The following is a 16,191-nucleotide window of genomic DNA, read 5'->3' as shown; positions in this document are numbered from 1 at the left end:
GCAACACAGGTCACCAAAATACAGAAACAACACACGCAAACACTTCACACCACCGACGAGATCCCCGCAGTGGACAATCACCTCCTGCATCTGTGGGAGGCGCGCCGGAGCTTAACAAAACGATGGAAGAAACACAAGACGAATCGCAAGCTTAGAGCTCGTATTGCACAACTTACGGAGCAGGCTGCGGCATATGCCGCCCAGCTCACAGACACCAATTGGATAGAACGCTGCAACTCGGCAGCGCGTCAGGTGAGCTCGAAGGGGACTTGGCGTCTCTTGCGCAGCCTCATCGACCCTTCTCAAACGAAAGGGGAGACGCAAAAACAGCTCCGGCGGGCTCTGCACGGGTACCAAGGTACGACGGCGCAACTTGCGGACACTTTGTGCGACAGGTATCTCTGCCGCACAAACGACCCGGTTGGGCCCGAGTACACGTACTCCGGCAAGCCAAATCAGGATTTAGACGCCCCTTTTGGGTTGCATGACCTTAAGGCGGCCCTGGCTAAAATGCGCCGAGGTGGGGCACCGGGTCGGGATCGCATAACAGTGAAACTGTTGGCGAACCTCTCCGACTGTGCATATCTCCATTTGCTACAATACATAAATCAGATCTGGGATGGGTGTCCGCTCCCACTCGAATGGAAAACATCCCTTGTAACGTTCATCCCCAAAGCAGGTAAAGCCGTGACTACGGACAACTTGAGACCCATCTCATTAACCTCGTGTGTGGGAAAGCTCATGGAGACGATGGTTCGGGATCGCCTCTCTCCATACATGGAGGGTAAGGGCCTCTTTGCAGACACTATGTTCGGGTTCCGCCCGCACATGTCTGCACAGGATGTCCTACTCCAACTACGCAGGGACATAATACGACCCACAGCCATGCAACAAAACGACAAGGCCATTCTCGCCCTCGATCTTAAGGGGGCGTTTGACAATGTTAAACATGGCACCATACTCTCTAACTTGAACACCACTAACTGCGGGGCGAAGGTCTTCGCCTATGTCAGAGACTTCCTCTCTGCGCGTCAGGCACTCCTCCGGATCGAGGACGAGGAGTACGGCCCGTACTCTATGGGTACACGAGGTACACCACAGGGGGCGGTGTTATCACCGCTCCTTTTCAACATCGCCATGATGCACCTGCCCGGCCGACTGGCTCAGGTAGATGGCATAAAACACGCACTCTACGCAGACGACATTACAATCTGGACCACCGAGGGGAGCCTTGGGGAGATAGAGGACCGCCTTCAGCAGGCCGCCACCATAGTCGAAGCATATGTTGCCGACTGTGGTCTCCAATGTGCTCCCGCCAAATCAGAGCTTCTACACGTCAGGACAAACCACAAGGACAACACGTCTCTACACATATCTCTGTCAGGCGGTCCCATCAGAGAAGTGGCGGAGCTCCGGATCCTGGGTCTGTTCATCAATAACAAACTTAGGCCGGACTCTACTATAGCGAAACTAAAGAGCATAGGTGAACAGGTAGGGCGCATGATCCGCCGTGTTTCCAACAAGCGGGGTGGTCTGCGGGGCAGGGACGCGCTACGGCTCGCCTATGCCTTCGTGACCAGCCGGATCCTCTACGCCGTGCCGTACCTACGCACCACCAAACAACAAGACGAGCGCATTGACGCCATCATCCGGAAGGCAACAAAGCGAGCACTGGACCTTCCGGTGGCTACCTCCAACGCCAAACTGAAGGCGTTGGGAGTGGTAAACTCCTATCAGGAGTTGCGGGAGGCCCACCTCGTGAACCAATATACGCGGCTATCGCAGACGGTGCCTGGGCGCCGCCTGCTAAACCGCTTACACATCCAACACACATGCATACCAGAGGGGACGGAGAACATCCCGGTGCTGTGGCGCCACATGCTCTTGGTCGCTCCGCTCCCGCGTAACATGGACATGGCTTCACATGAAGGCAGACGACAAGCGCGGGTTCGCACGCTTGAGAGGCAATATGGTTATAAAGAGGGCGTCTATTACGTGGACATCACAGGGCCGTCGCCCGCGGGATTCTTCACGGCTGCCGTAGTCCACCGGGGAATGAATGTCGATGGGCTATCTTTTCGGGCCCCAAATTCAACACGAGCGGAGGAAGTCGCAATAGCTCTCGCTGCCGCCGATCCAAAATCGAAAACGGTTATCACAGACTCTCGCCGGGCCTGTGAACATTATCTTGCAGGCGAAATATCACCTCTGGCCTCGCAAATTCTAAGACGCGCTCTCGCCGATCCAACTCGCACAAAAGTGATCTGGGCTCCTGGCCACCAGGGTCTACGAGGCAATGAGGCCGCTGATGCGGCCGCCCGAGCGCTCACACACCGGGCTCCTCATCCTAGCTCTCATGGCTCAGAAGCTCATAAACCGCTTCTGCGGTTCCGCGAAATCCTAATTTATTATTGCGACAGCCACCGTCTCTACCCGGCACCTGCCAAGGGGCTGAGTAAGGCGGAGGAGCGAACTCTGCGGCGCCTGCAGACAGGAACCCTTCTCTGTCCTGCAATAGCAAAACACTTCGATCCGAACACAGATGGGCGCTGCCCGCACTGTGGAGAGATCTGCGATATCTTTCACATGGTGTGGGCATGTACTCAGAATCCTCACCTTCCCCCCTCCCCCACCCCCACCCGAGAGGCATGGGAGACTGCCCTCCTCAACTGCTCCACACTGGAGTCCCAAAGGGCTTTGGTCAAGCGGGCGCGAGACGGGGCCTCGTCATGCGGTGTCCCGGACTAAGGATACCGACCATGCAGCAGGGTTATTTTTTTTATTTTTTTTTATTTTTTAACCCTCAAGCTCTCTTTGATTAAAGTTTTTCACCACCACCACCACCCTTTGGTCTCTACCTGCAGCATCTCATCTCCACGCGCTTGGTCTCTTGTACCGGCGCTTCTCACGAACTCATTTGGGCTCGCGACAGGACCCCACTCTTGAACACGACAGCCAGAACGCCCCAGTCGCCCAGGAGAGGGGGCTGCTGCGCGGTTGCGGTTCGCGAAGCTCGTTCCGCTCTCGGCGACCGTCACTCTGTCAACACGCGCAGCCGATCGACAGCCGACCGTCTGTCGAAATGGATCGCGGTCCCTGACTTCTCGTAACCTCACCACGGCGTCGAACTCCGCATCCGTAGCTCGTTAATTAGCCTGGCGCCGGGTGTGTGGGCGCAGCTCGCCCGGGCCGACTCTTGTCACGAGGCAAACAGCGCAGAAACGGTGCGCGGCGCACTTGTTCGCCCGGGTATACGAGTGTATACATACGGCGGACCAATTCACCCGGGACATTCGCAGAACCAAGACTCGTCGTTGCTTGAGTACGGCGCAAAGTCTATCTGGCGTCTGCTGTCGAATTTTCCAATCCAGACGAACAAGCAAAGGACGGGTCACACGGTTACCGATGTGTAGCGCGATTTTCTTTGCGAGTGTATTCATTCGTGATTTTTCCTCTTCTTGTTTGGAAGAGTGCGCGTGAAATTACTATGCTGCCACTTGTGGCGTCCTGACGTTCGGGCCCTTCAGAGTGGCGCTTTGCAGCAACGTCATCCGTGAAGTCACTGCACACTGAGTGCATGTCGCGGGGGAACAGTGATATTCTCGCGACATCGTGGCGGTAGGGCTACCTTGTCGCATATGCCCCTATAGAATTTCCGGCCGACCCACTACAAAATTCTCCGGCCCTCGTTGCACTCAGTCTTTCGAGCTGGGCGATTCGCACTGCCTCGGCGAGTTCAGTTCTACTATTATGCACCCCCATTTCCAACAGACGGTCATGGCGATGGGTAGGCCCAGGGACCTGACACAACGCCTAATAAGTGTGTCGATCTCATCTTCCTCATTCCCCCTAATATCGAGGAGCGGCGTGACGTAGCATATTCTGCTAATGATATACGCCTGCGTCAGTTTTGGGAGGTTACGTTCTTTGAGGCATCTGCCCTTGAGCGCGACCCTCTTGAATATCCCTGTTACTTGCGCGGCGTAATTTCTGTGCTTCTTGATGAGAGAGAGAGAGAGACTTTAATGAATAAATGAGAGGTCTGCCTGGTTATTAGCCTAGCATGCTACTCCAGGTGAGGGTGGAAGAAGAGGGTGAAAAAGAGAAAAAGAACAAGAGGAAAAAAGGTGACATCAAACGTACCGCACACACACACACACACACACACACTCACAAACACGCATGATTACCAAAGGGTGTCCACTAAACCCGTGCCCTTAAGAAAAACTAAGAATGATTTTGTCCCTCGTACAGCCGAAGCCGTATCCCTCCAGGGTCCAAAGACATGCTCCCGATGCACGGGGGCCGTCCCGACGGAGTCCTAAGGCACTTAACAGTGCCTTGCGATGAAGATTAAGGATTTGGCAGTGGCAGATAAAGTGCTGAAGATCCTCGCGCACACCACATGTCAGGCACAGAGGGCTACTTGATGCACCAAGAGGACGGGTATAACGAAGGAGCTTCTTGATAGTTCTTTTGTTATACCCGTCCTCTTGGACAAAGAGTCCGAGGATCCTGATTTGATTAACTTTCGGCACAGTTTTGCCCTCAACCTTAATTTCGAAACTTAAGTCGAAACTTAAGTCTTTCCTGTCGTCTCTATCCTTTTTCCTGTGAACGTCTATTTAGCGCACACCCTTTCAAACTTTCCATATCTACCGACGAATCCCACCGAGCCGCCCCTTCTATATATACGATGCAACGCCGGTTCCTCCTCTGTTGTTGCAACGCGGTTTCACCGGCTTCTCCTCTGACGTCATGCCTGATGGCGCGGCGAGCGGTGCTGGCAGCTGCGGCAGTTGCTAGGCAACGACTCAGCTCGCGATATGGGCACCGGCCTCAGCGAAACGGCGAGAATATGGCCAATGTAGCTCTCGCTACAAAACTGGAGCACTAAGGGCCAGTGAAGAAGAGCGCTTTCTCCGCTGTTGGCGCTGCCACCAGTTGTTGGCGAAGATGGGTCGGTTCGGGGTCGTTGCTAGCTCGCTGCTGCTGCTGCTGCTCGCTTGACGGAACCGTGGTCAAGCTTCGACACCCATTCCCACCACCAGGACATGAGTGCCGCCAAGTCAAAGAGTTAAGTGATGGGAGGAAGATTACAAGAGGGTTTATTTACATCTTTTTACAACATGGCTAGAGACTGAAGTGAGGCTCCAAAAGAGGCTCTATGGGAGGCTTGAAAAGAGGCTTGAAGTCAGCTGCTCTGCCGCATTCGTTCTCGACATTTATACTGTTCGCCTTCCCTAAATTCCCTAGGTTGAGGACGCCCACGCCGGGGTGGGAGGGGCCCAGACCACAAACAACACAAACTTGTGCGCACAAACACACCACTGCACTTAGGGCCACGCCCCCGTCACATGTGGAGTCTGAGGGAAAGAAGGTTGTCGAAGTAGCGTTGACTGCGGTAGGTGATGGCCTCCGGCCAGTCGAAGGTTTCTGCGGGTCACTGACATCTGCTGATAATCAGACACCCGCCGCTCGAGGCCGGAAAGCGAGGTCACGAAAAGGCCGAAAGTGGTTCCTCGTGCTTGAGTCGGAGATGATGCCCGCCAGCTTGTCGCGGTGCTTGGCACAACAAAGAGCAGCCGGAGACGAGGCCCTTTGTTCCCTGGCACGGTCACGGCAAATGGGGAAGATAACGTTCGTCTCCCCAAGGAGGCGGCGGCGTTCTACACGTTGTGGGAATCTGGCTTTCCGCCGTCGCCTTTGCGCGGCTGTGCCGGCCGCCCGCGTTGTTTCTCCTCTTTCCCTTGCTCCCGCCTCAGGCGGTGGAGAGGCGGCTGGGTGACTAATCACTGTCATTTAGCCACAGCTCCGCCCCGGCTCCCCAAGGGCCTTTGCCATTGGCGCCTTTTGGCGGGAATTCGGGACCCCGCTTTGGGCGGCCGCGCGCCGCGCGACCGTCCGAGCGGGGCCCAGAGAGAGAGAGATCCCTCCGAGACAGCGTAAGGTGCGTACGTTACTGTTTGTCCGTGCCGGCCTTTGCCGTTCGGACCAGTGCTTACTCGAGCCCGCCCGCACGTGTCCTCTGACCTGCAGCGGCTCGAGCCTGTCCAGCGGGGTCCAGCGACCTCTGACAGGCGTACCTTGCGTTGAATGCCCACTCTCTCTCGCAACCGGCCCAACGGTCGACACGAGAGAGAGATCACAGCACTGCCGCGGGGACATTCTCCTGCAGCGGCGTGCTAGCGGTGCGCATTACTCGAGTCGCTTCGTGCGCGCAGCGGAGCCTTGCTCCTCGCGCGCCCCCGGGACGGGGTGACTATTGAGTGCGTGTGTACCTGCTGAAGGACGATGTGAATAAACGTCTCCTTTGTGAACTTGGAGGCCTATTTCTTTGCGGCGAATCGCTCTCCTCCCAGCGGAGGCTGAGTGCACTGCATCGGTGTCCCAGTGTGTGTGTGGTGACGGCTGATCGGGGCCCTTGGCTCGCGCGAAGCTCGAACCCGCGGTGGGTGGTGGCCTGTGTCCACGTAGAAACCCACAACTGGCGCCCAACGTGATAAGTCATTGGCGCTTACGCCTTTGATGACACATTAGCCGAGCAGGTCGCCTTGCCGATCACGCTTGCGCACCATGTCAACCCCCAGCGGGGCACTCGGTAGCTACATGTCGGCTCCCTACGGAGTTGTAGCGTCGTTTGATCCGCTGGCTGCTGTTCCTTCGAATAGCCAGACACCGTGGTTGGCCGCGGCCCCCGTTGGGGTTTACGGCGCCACAACCCAAAATGTCGACCACGCGGCTCCCATTGGAGCTGTATCGGAGGCACCCTGCGGTGCATCCGCTGGTCACATGCCTCAGCTGTGCACGCTTTCCGCCCAGTGCGAAAGCAGTTCGTGTCACGCTGCCGCAACCGGCAGTTTCGAACAGCAGCAGCCGTGCCCCGCGAGCAGTCAATTCTGCTCTGGGAACGGCGAGGCGCTGGCCCGGTTCCCTGCGGAAACCGCGCCGCTCATCGAACTAGGAGCCTTGCCTCCCTCGTTCGTGCAGCCCGCCCAAGCCTCCACTGAGGCCGGGGCGCAGGCGCTGCTAGCCAGTGCTGCCCAGATGATCCAGTCGCTGTCAGGGGCTGTTGGGACACTTTTGGCCACGCCGAAGTTGTCTCACCCCGCGGTCAAGTTGCCCATGCCAACATACCGCGGGTATGATGACCTACTCAGTGCCCGGGATTTCCTTGAGTCCCTCACCCATTATCAGAGAACTATGGGTCTCACTGAGCAGGTGGTGCTTGCACACATCATCCCCGCAGCGCTGACTGACACGGCAGCTCGGTGGCATCGGCTTTCCGGCCACCGGGCAGCGACTCTCGAGGAGTTCCGTGCAGCATTCCTGCGCGAATTCCTGCCCGCTGACTACGAGCGTAGGATGCGGCGAGAGCTGGAGCTCCGTACTCAGGCTCCGGATGAGTCGCTGCAAGAGTATGTTCGTGCGATGGAAGACCTTTTCTCAATCGCCGAGCCCAGAGCCTCGAACGAGGAGCGTGTCGAAAGGACGATCAGGCAGGCACATCCGACCTTTTCGGCTTACCTGCGCGGCGGCCGATTCCGAGATTTGGAGGAGCTGGCCGCCGAGGCAAAGCGCATTCAAGGCGACATTCTCGCCGCGCGCGCCTATCGTCCGCCACCGCCGGCAAGCGAGGCCCTTGAGCCACGCTGTGCATGGAGAGGGGCCTTGCCCTTACCCAACCGGCGACCACCCGCACAACCTGCCTTTGCAGCTGTTAGCGGGCAAAACGAGTCATGGGAGTTGAGCGACAGAGCTCTCGATCCCTACTCGTACGGGAGACGGGCAGCCTGCGCTGCACCGTTTTCTGAAGCGCGTGCTGAGGGGCGCCAAGCGCTCCAACGCACAGCGGAGGGGGAAACCCGACTCGGCCGACCCTTTGGTCGTGCAGCGGGCGGACCCAGGCAGGGAGAGGCGCAATTGTCCCGCGACCAAGCTCGCGGCGGTGTGCGCTGTTTCCGCTGCCAAGAGAGGGGCCACTTAGCAAGAGAATGCACCGTAGCCAGGCCTCCTGCGAGGCAGGGAAACGGCGGCGGGGGTCGGTCGTAAAGGGACCACCGGCCCAATCTCTGCTAATTCCCTCTGCGTACAGAGCAAGCTGCCTTGCTAATGCGCACGCGCCGTTTATTCCGGTCACCATTGCTGGCCGCGAATTTTCGGCGTTACTGGATACGGGAGCCAGCGCTTCCTTGTTCGGTGAAGAGGTGTTGTCCCACTTGCAAAAGCACTCTGTGCGCTTGCGGGACTGCCGTACGGCATTCAACCTTGCGAAAGGCGTAGCCCATTCGGCTGGCGCCGCGAGGCTGACTGTCAGGTGGGGAGAGCGGACGAGACGCACGCGTTTCATCCATCTCCCAGGGCTCAGTGTGCCCATGATTCTCGGACGGGACTTTCTCCTGAAAACCGGGATCGTGGTGGACATTGCGAATGGCGGCTATCGCGACGGACCATTTTCCCAGCTTAAGCCGTTCATTAGCCCACCGGCATCAGTATCTGCCTGCGCAGTGAAGGCGTTCGGAGAGTGCCACGCTCAGCGGACAGGGCCACGCCCTTGTGTCGAGCGTTCCGTCGTTCAGCCTCCCCTTTGGGACCGAGCGGCGCGGCACGACCAGGCACCACATTCGCTGGCCGCCTGTGCGGTAACATTGGATGACACACAGAAGGCTCGTTTGACAGCGCTATTGCGTCAGTACGATGAGCTCTTCACGGATCAACCTGGCTGTACCACTTTAGTGAGCCACAAGATCCACACTGGAGACGCGCTTCCTTTGAAGTGCAACCCTAGACCCGTCAGCCTTGCGAAAAGGCAGGTGATTGATGGGTTGCTGGATGAGATGCTGTCGGCGGACATTATCCGCCGCTCGTCCAGCGCCTGGGCGTCTCCGGTGGTGTTGGTGCCTAAGAAAGATGGCAGCCACCGTTTGTGTGTGGATTATCGCCGTCTAAATGCGCTGACTCGCAAGGATGCCTATCCGCTCCCGACGATCAGCTCAATCGTAGGAAACCTGGGCAGCGCGCGGTATTTTTCCACGCTAGATGCCTCCAAAGGTTACCTACAGGTCCAGATGGCTGACACTGACCGGTCCAAGACCGCGTTCACGTGCCACAGAGGGCTGTTTGAGTTCACTCGTATGCCCTTTGGTCTCTGCAATGGTCCTGCGACTTTTCAGAGGCTCATGGACCGCGTCCTGGGGGAAGCGAAATGGTCCCACGCCATGTGCTACCTGGACGATATCGTGATTTATTCACGAACCTTCGATGAGCACTTAGGCCACATTGCCGACGTGCTCGAGAGGGTACGGGCTGCTGGGATGACTTTGAATCCTGCGAAAGCCCAAATAGCGCGGACCCGGGTTCAGTTACTAGGGTTCACGCTGGGCGAGGGCTCTATTGAGCCTGATGCGGAGAAACTTCGAGCCATACTCGAATTTCCCGCGCCCAAGGACGTACGCGGCCTCCGCCGCTTTCTGGGAATGGCCAATTTTTATCGGTCGTTCATCCCGTCCTGTGCCCGCGTGCAGGCACCCTTGACCAAGCTCTTGGGAAAGACTGCAGCGTGGCGATGGGGGCCCGAGCAAGAGCGATCCTTTCGCCTCCTGTCTAGTGCCATTGCCGAGACAGCGCAGCTCAGGCTACCCGACCTGACCAGACAGTTCGTAGTCCAGACTGACGCGAGCGATCTGGGTTTAGGAGCAGTTCTCCTACAGGAATTCGATGGCGTGCTGCAACCGCTGGCCTTTGCCAGCCGCTCCTTGCTGCCCTCGGAGAGGAATTATTCCGTGACCGAGAAGGAGTGCCTCGCCATCGTGTTTGCACTGCGCAAATTTGACGTCTACCTTGATGGAACGCAATTCGTGGTGCAGACAGACCACAGTGCGCTCAGTTGGCTGATGCGGCTCCGCGAGCCTGCGGGTCGGCTGGCGCGCTGGGCTCTCCTGATACAGCATTACGACTTTTCTGTGCAGTATCGAAAGGGGAGCACAAACGTGGTAGCTGACGCGCTATCCCGTGCCCCACTCGCCAGCGGCGCCTTGACGCCTGTAGGCGGAGGGGGCGAAACAGCGGACGAGCCGCCGGGCGGCAAGGAGGGGGAGCCCGCAAACGGGTTAACCCATTCCGCTAACCAGGCAAGCAGCGCTTCGCAAAGCGGACGAGAGGCAAAGCTCTTCGTGAGCGCCTCGGAAGTGCCGACGCGAACGGAAATTTTGGCTGCAAACCTGAGTGGGGACGAGACCATGCTCCCCTCTGGGATGACTGGAATCGTTTTCAGCCGTAAAGAGCTACTGAAAGCCCAGCAAAATGACCCCTTTTGTCGCGAGGTGAGCGACGGTCTCAGGGAGACGGAGCGCCGTGACGCTACTTGTATTGTAGCGGGCGCAGGGGGGCAGAAGCCAGCGTGTGTCGCGGCGAACCCCGGGGATTCATATTTGCTGGACAATGACGGGCTCGTGCTGAAATACATAGCCACCGATGACGAGTCCATCGACCCGTTCAAGGTGGTTATCCCCAAAAGTCTGAGGGGTGCACTGTTGAGATTCTCTCATGACGAACCACTGGCCGGTCATCTGAGTGGCTCCAAAGTTTTTGCAAAACTGAGTCAATCGGTGACGTGGCCCGGCATGAAGCGTGACATTTTCCGCTATTGCCGTTCCTGCCATGTCTGTCAAGCGGTGAAGTCACGGGGCGGCAAGCCGCCTGGAATGATGAAACCGATTGACAGTGTGCGTCCGTGGCAGATGGCCACCTGCGATTTGATGGGGCCTTTCCCCAGGAGCAAGCAGGGGTTCATTTACCTGATGGTAGTCGCTGACCACTTTTCCAAATGGGTTGAGTTGTACCCCCTTCGGAAAGTGTCAGCACGAGCGGTGCTGGATAAACTCCAGGAAGTGTTCTGTCGGTTCGGCTTTCCGGAAAGACTGATCACGGACAATGCGTCCTATTTCACCGCTCGGGTGTTCGGTAACACGTGCCGTTCCCTCGGAATCGAGCACTACACCACTTCACCCTACCACCCCCAGTCCAATTTGACCGAGCGAATCAACCGAACGCTCAAGCCAATGCTGGCGGCCTTTGCCGAGTGTCAAAAGGATTGGGCAGACCATTTGAGCGAGTTCGCGTTCGCCATCCGAACAGCTGAGAATCGCTCAACTGGTTTCTCTCCCGCCTTCCTCAATTTCGGGAGGGAGCTGGCGAATCCGATGTCAAACGTCGTGCAGAGCCAGCTCGGGGATGAGCAGACGCGGGCAGACTGCTCTGCTTATGCGTCGACGCTTCGGGACCGGCTTGATCGGGCTCTCAACAGAGCAAGGCAGAGTTTGGCGGCAGCCAGAGCCCAACAGAAGGCTCAATATGACCGCAAGCACCGCCGCCTGACTTTTCAGGTGGGTGATCTTGTCCTGAAGCGCAACCACGTTCTTAGCGATGCCAGCAAGGGGTTCTCAGCCTCGCTCGCTCCCAAGTGGCTTGGTCCGTACCGAGTGGTCAGAGTCTGGTCGCCACTCGCGTACCTGCTGGAGGATCCCCTTACGGGGAAAACCAGCCGTGCCCACATCGCAGACCTGAAGGCCTACGCGTCACGGTCTGACGAGCTTGCGCCGATACCCATTGGTATCAAAGGCAAGCGCAAAGGCACAACTGGTGCTGCGGAACGCAAGCGTACGGAGCACCGGTACAATCTGAGGCGACGGTCACCGGTGTGATTAATGCCGGACGGCGGACTTTTTCCGCAACCGAAGGCACGCAGCCTCAGCTAGCTGGCGAGCTTTCTCGTCAGGCCCTACCTAGGCGAAGCACGGTGTGTTATTTTTGTTTTGTTTTTGCAGCATGCTCAGTTCCAGCCTTGTGTGTTTATCAGTTTATTTATTTGTTTTGTTTAGTCAGTTTTTAGCCACTTTCGTTTCCAGCTTGTTCGTCGGTTTTCGTTCTAACGTACCGAGATGTACATAGGTAGCATGCGTCTGCGTTGGCGTTCAGTTTTTTTTAACCAGACTTGTACATATGTATACTTCAGCCGCTCTCTCTTGCGCTTATCTTTTGAAGCGCAGAGTTTGCCTGTCGTTTGTACGGCGCCTTTTCTCATTTCCGGCCCGACTGTGGGTGGTTGGCTCGTTAAGGAGCCGTGTGTCGCGGTGCGAGTTTTGTGCGGCCCGTATGGAGGGGAAGTTGGCGGGGCGTTTGGGGCGATGGGGGGGCGGAAAGTGCACCCTTTGACCCTCGCCGCGGCGCCTCTGGACGCTTCTGATGAGGGGGATCGTTGTCGCCGACCAGCGTCCGCGTACGTGCCGGTGTATGCGTGGTTGTGGCTGTGACTGTGTGCGCGCGTAACCATGAGCCAAGGCGACGCCTGTGAGTTGTGCCGTTGTGTCCTTCTGCGTGAGCGCGAGGATGAGAAGGACCCCTCGCTGTGGACAAGGTTACACATCTGGACGCCGCCGAACGTCCTCGCCCGTTTCAGCCGGCGTGAAAGGGGTGCACTAACTTTCTTGTGCCCGAACGTGATGTCGTGTCCAAGGGCGCGAGGTAAGTGCTCTGCCGCGGCCCCGTCGTCATCAACTCACCATACATCAACGGAAAGAAGACCGCCATCAGTCGTCGGCCCTCCCAACCCGTTCAACTTGGAAGTCTGCGAGCGGTGAGTCGCCGACCGGCCCAATTTGCCGCGCCATCGAACTTTGAGGCTGGCATCCACCTGTAACACAGCTGTACAGTGGTATTCACATCTCCTTGTGTACCGTGTATATAATCTGCAAGCTGTTTTGATTTACTGAAGCGTATGCAAGTGTTGTTTGCCTTGTTTTTTCTTTGTCTGTGCGTTGTTTTTTTTTACGTTGTTCTGGCTGAAACTGAAGTGTGGCTAGTTTTTTTTTGTGTATTCATTTCTTTATTTTGGAACTGAAGTGTAGCTAGTTTTTTTTGTGTATTCATTTCTTTATTTTGGAACTGAAGTGTAGTTTTTTTGTGTATTGATTTCTTTATTTTGGCCGCGTGCTTTGCCGATGGGTAGGAGGGCATTTAAGGAGAGGGGGATGTGGGAATCTGGCTTTCCGCCGTCGCCTTTGCGCGGCTGTGCCGGCCGCCCGCGTTGTTTCTCCTCTTTCCCTTGCTCCCGCCTCAGGCGGTGGAGAGGCGGCTGGGTGACTAATCACTGTCATTTAGCCACAGCTCCGCCCCGGCTCCCCAAGGGCCTTTGCCATTGGCGCCTTTTGGCGGGAATTCGGGACCCCGCTTTGGGCGGCCGCGCGCCGCGCGACCGTCCGAGCGGGGCCCAGAGAGAGAGAGATCCCTCCGAGACAGCGTAAGGTGCGTACGTTACTGTTTGTCCGTGCCGGCCTTTGCCGTTCGGACCAGTGCTTACTCGAGCCCGCCCGCACGTGTCCTCTGACCTGCAGCGGCTCGAGCCTGTCCAGCGGGGTCCAGCGACCTCTGACAGGCGTACCTTGCGTTGAATGCCCACTCTCTCTCGCAACCGGCCCAACGGTCGACACGAGAGAGAGATCACAGCACTGCCGCGGGGACATTCTCCTGCAGCGGCGTGCTAGCGGTGCGCATTACTCGAGTCGCTTCGTGCGCGCAGCGGAGCCTTGCTCCTCGCGCGCCCCCGGGACGGGGTGACTATTGAGTGCGTGTGTACCTGCTGAAGGACGATGTGAATAAACGTCTCCTTTGTGAACTTGGAGGCCTATTTCTTTGCGGCGAATCGCTCTCCTCCCAGCGGAGGCTGAGTGCACTGCATCGGTGTCCCAGTGTGTGTGTGGTGACGGCTGATCGGGGCCCTTGGCTCGCGCGAAGCTCGAACCCGCGGTGGGTGGTGGCCTGTGTCCACGTAGAAACCCACAACGTGCAGGCACTTTGTGAAGGGGGTCTGGTTTTGGTCCTGTACTCCAATCGGGCAAACTCCGTAATTGAAGTCAGCTTTCACCTGGGTCCTCTCTGTGCGTCCGGTCCATGGCGGCAGGCCCGAAAGTAATCACGCTGAAGTTGCTCGCAGCTATGCACAGTAGAAACAGGTGTGCTGGCTGGCTCCAAACGAGACCCGCTGACGTCGATCTTAATACCGCCAAGGCCCACTAATGATCTCCGAGCCCGAGTGAAGCCAAGCACTCCAGGAAAGAGGGGATGGGAAATAGGGAGAGGTAATGACAGTGCGGCATGAGTCGCGCGTGTCTTTGCGATGCACAAGGAAAAAAAGCGACTGGGGAAGATCATCGAAGCATTGGTGATCAAAAAAGCAGGCGAAAATTGTGCGAGCAAGCCGTCAGTTTTACTGACGAAAAAAAGAGGTCACATATCTAGCTGAGTATGCGCCATAGCGATGACATCGATTAACGAGCCACGCGTTTTCTAATAACTTCCGCCTTGCCTTTTTTCTTCATGGACCTTGCTACCCATATCAGGTGAGAGGCGTGCAATAAAACTTCAGCTGTAGTAGCGCCGTGTCTGTGTCTGTTTCTTTCGTTCTACATTGGTGTGCTTTGTTTCAAGAATTCGTGAACCAAATCAACCACCAGTCAAATTCCTCTGATCTTCAAGACTTCCTTTGTGGTTCAAAGGATGGCCCAACCTTTGCGGAATGCCCAGGCGCGGCGTTTTTTTCTCACCAACCTGACTCCAACACGCTCAGTGACTCCGCATAATAGCGGATACAGAGCTGCAGGTGAATGCCCCGATTTCAGGGACGTATCGTACAGTCTCGCGACAACTCACAAACTGCCCACAACTTCAACCTGAATATGGATACGTATAGTTTCTTCCACCCTCCATGGGCCCTGTAATTAGAGCCGTATGCTTAGAGCCAACGCGTGCTGCATAGTGATGCAAAACTATTGGAAAATTGACTATCAATAGTATCGATAGTTTTTGGAAACTATCGATAGTGTAAAAAAAACTATTGATAGTTCTACTATTGATAGACTATCGATAGTATTATCGATAGTCTACGATCGACAGTAATACTATCGATAGTAGAATCGATAGTATTACTATCGATGGTGTTGCTATCGATAGTACTACTAGCGATAGTACCGCTATCGATAGCAAGACTATAGATAGTGAAACTGTCGATGGTAAGACTATTGATAGTAACAATATTGGTATTATGCATTTGTTGGCCAGCAATATAAACAAAACATTTGCGATACCTGATTGGTTTGACGGTCTCATGTGGCTTAAAGTCCCAAAGAGACTCAAGCTATGAGGGATGCCGTAGTAGAGGTCTCCGGGTAAATTTCGACCAGCTGTGGTTCTGTAACGTGAACTGGGACAGTTCGGAAAAATACCTGGAACTGCATCCGATGAAAGAACAAACAGCCCAAGTTATGCTGGCTTGCTGACGTAACCGCTGCAGAAATGGTTTTCGCACACATGCTTCGCAACTAGGACATTCGCACGCTAACATTTTATCCAGCAACTTTACATAGGGAACATCTGCAGAGCTCGGTGACGCGGAAGCCGCGAAAACGGGCGAGTCCTGTCAGTTACTCATACCATCCCCTCCATACCACCCACTCGGGAAACCAACTTTAGCATGCAGTGAGTACGCGTAGCTGATTTTATAGTATCGATAGTACTATATATAACAGTTAGTATCGGTACTGCTATCGATAGTACTATCAATGGATATCGATTGTAGTATCGATAGCACTATCGATAGTACCATCGGTAGTACTATCAATGGAACCATCGATAGTACTACCGATTGTACTATTGATAGTGCTATCGATAGTATCGATAGTACTATCGATAGTCTTTTTTACCATTGATAGTTCGATGGTGACTCAACTATCGATAGTATCGATAGTACTATCGATAGTTTTGCATCACTAGTGCGCCAGCCGCAGTCACCATTTGCCTGAGCATACTTCTGCTGCAGTGCTCCTGCGAAGGACGGCTAGTTTACGTGAAACCGCAAGTCAGACGACTGGTCGAACGCCGGTCAAGCTTGCGATAGGAAGAAGAGGATGCGAAGAAAAGTACACCGCGGGTCAGCATCAAAGACTATGCGAATTTCAGGGCTGGCTGTTTGCTTAGCAGCGCCTACGCTAATGGACGAGGCGGTTAAGCCTATCACTGAAATTCACAGCAACTTTGAGAGTTTGTCGCAGACCGAGCATCGATTAAAGGGACGTTCTCAGCCTATCGTGGTTGATCTTTAATTGGGCTGCGCACTTTCTGATGCTGGCGCCATGGGCG

Source organism: Amblyomma mixtum, chromosome 7 (genome assembly GCF_055824585.1).
Source record: "Amblyomma mixtum isolate Tamu chromosome 7, ASM5582458v1, whole genome shotgun sequence".
NCBI lineage: Eukaryota > Metazoa > Arthropoda > Arachnida > Ixodida > Ixodidae > Amblyomma > Amblyomma mixtum.
Note: the sequence above shows the minus strand (reverse complement) of the source record.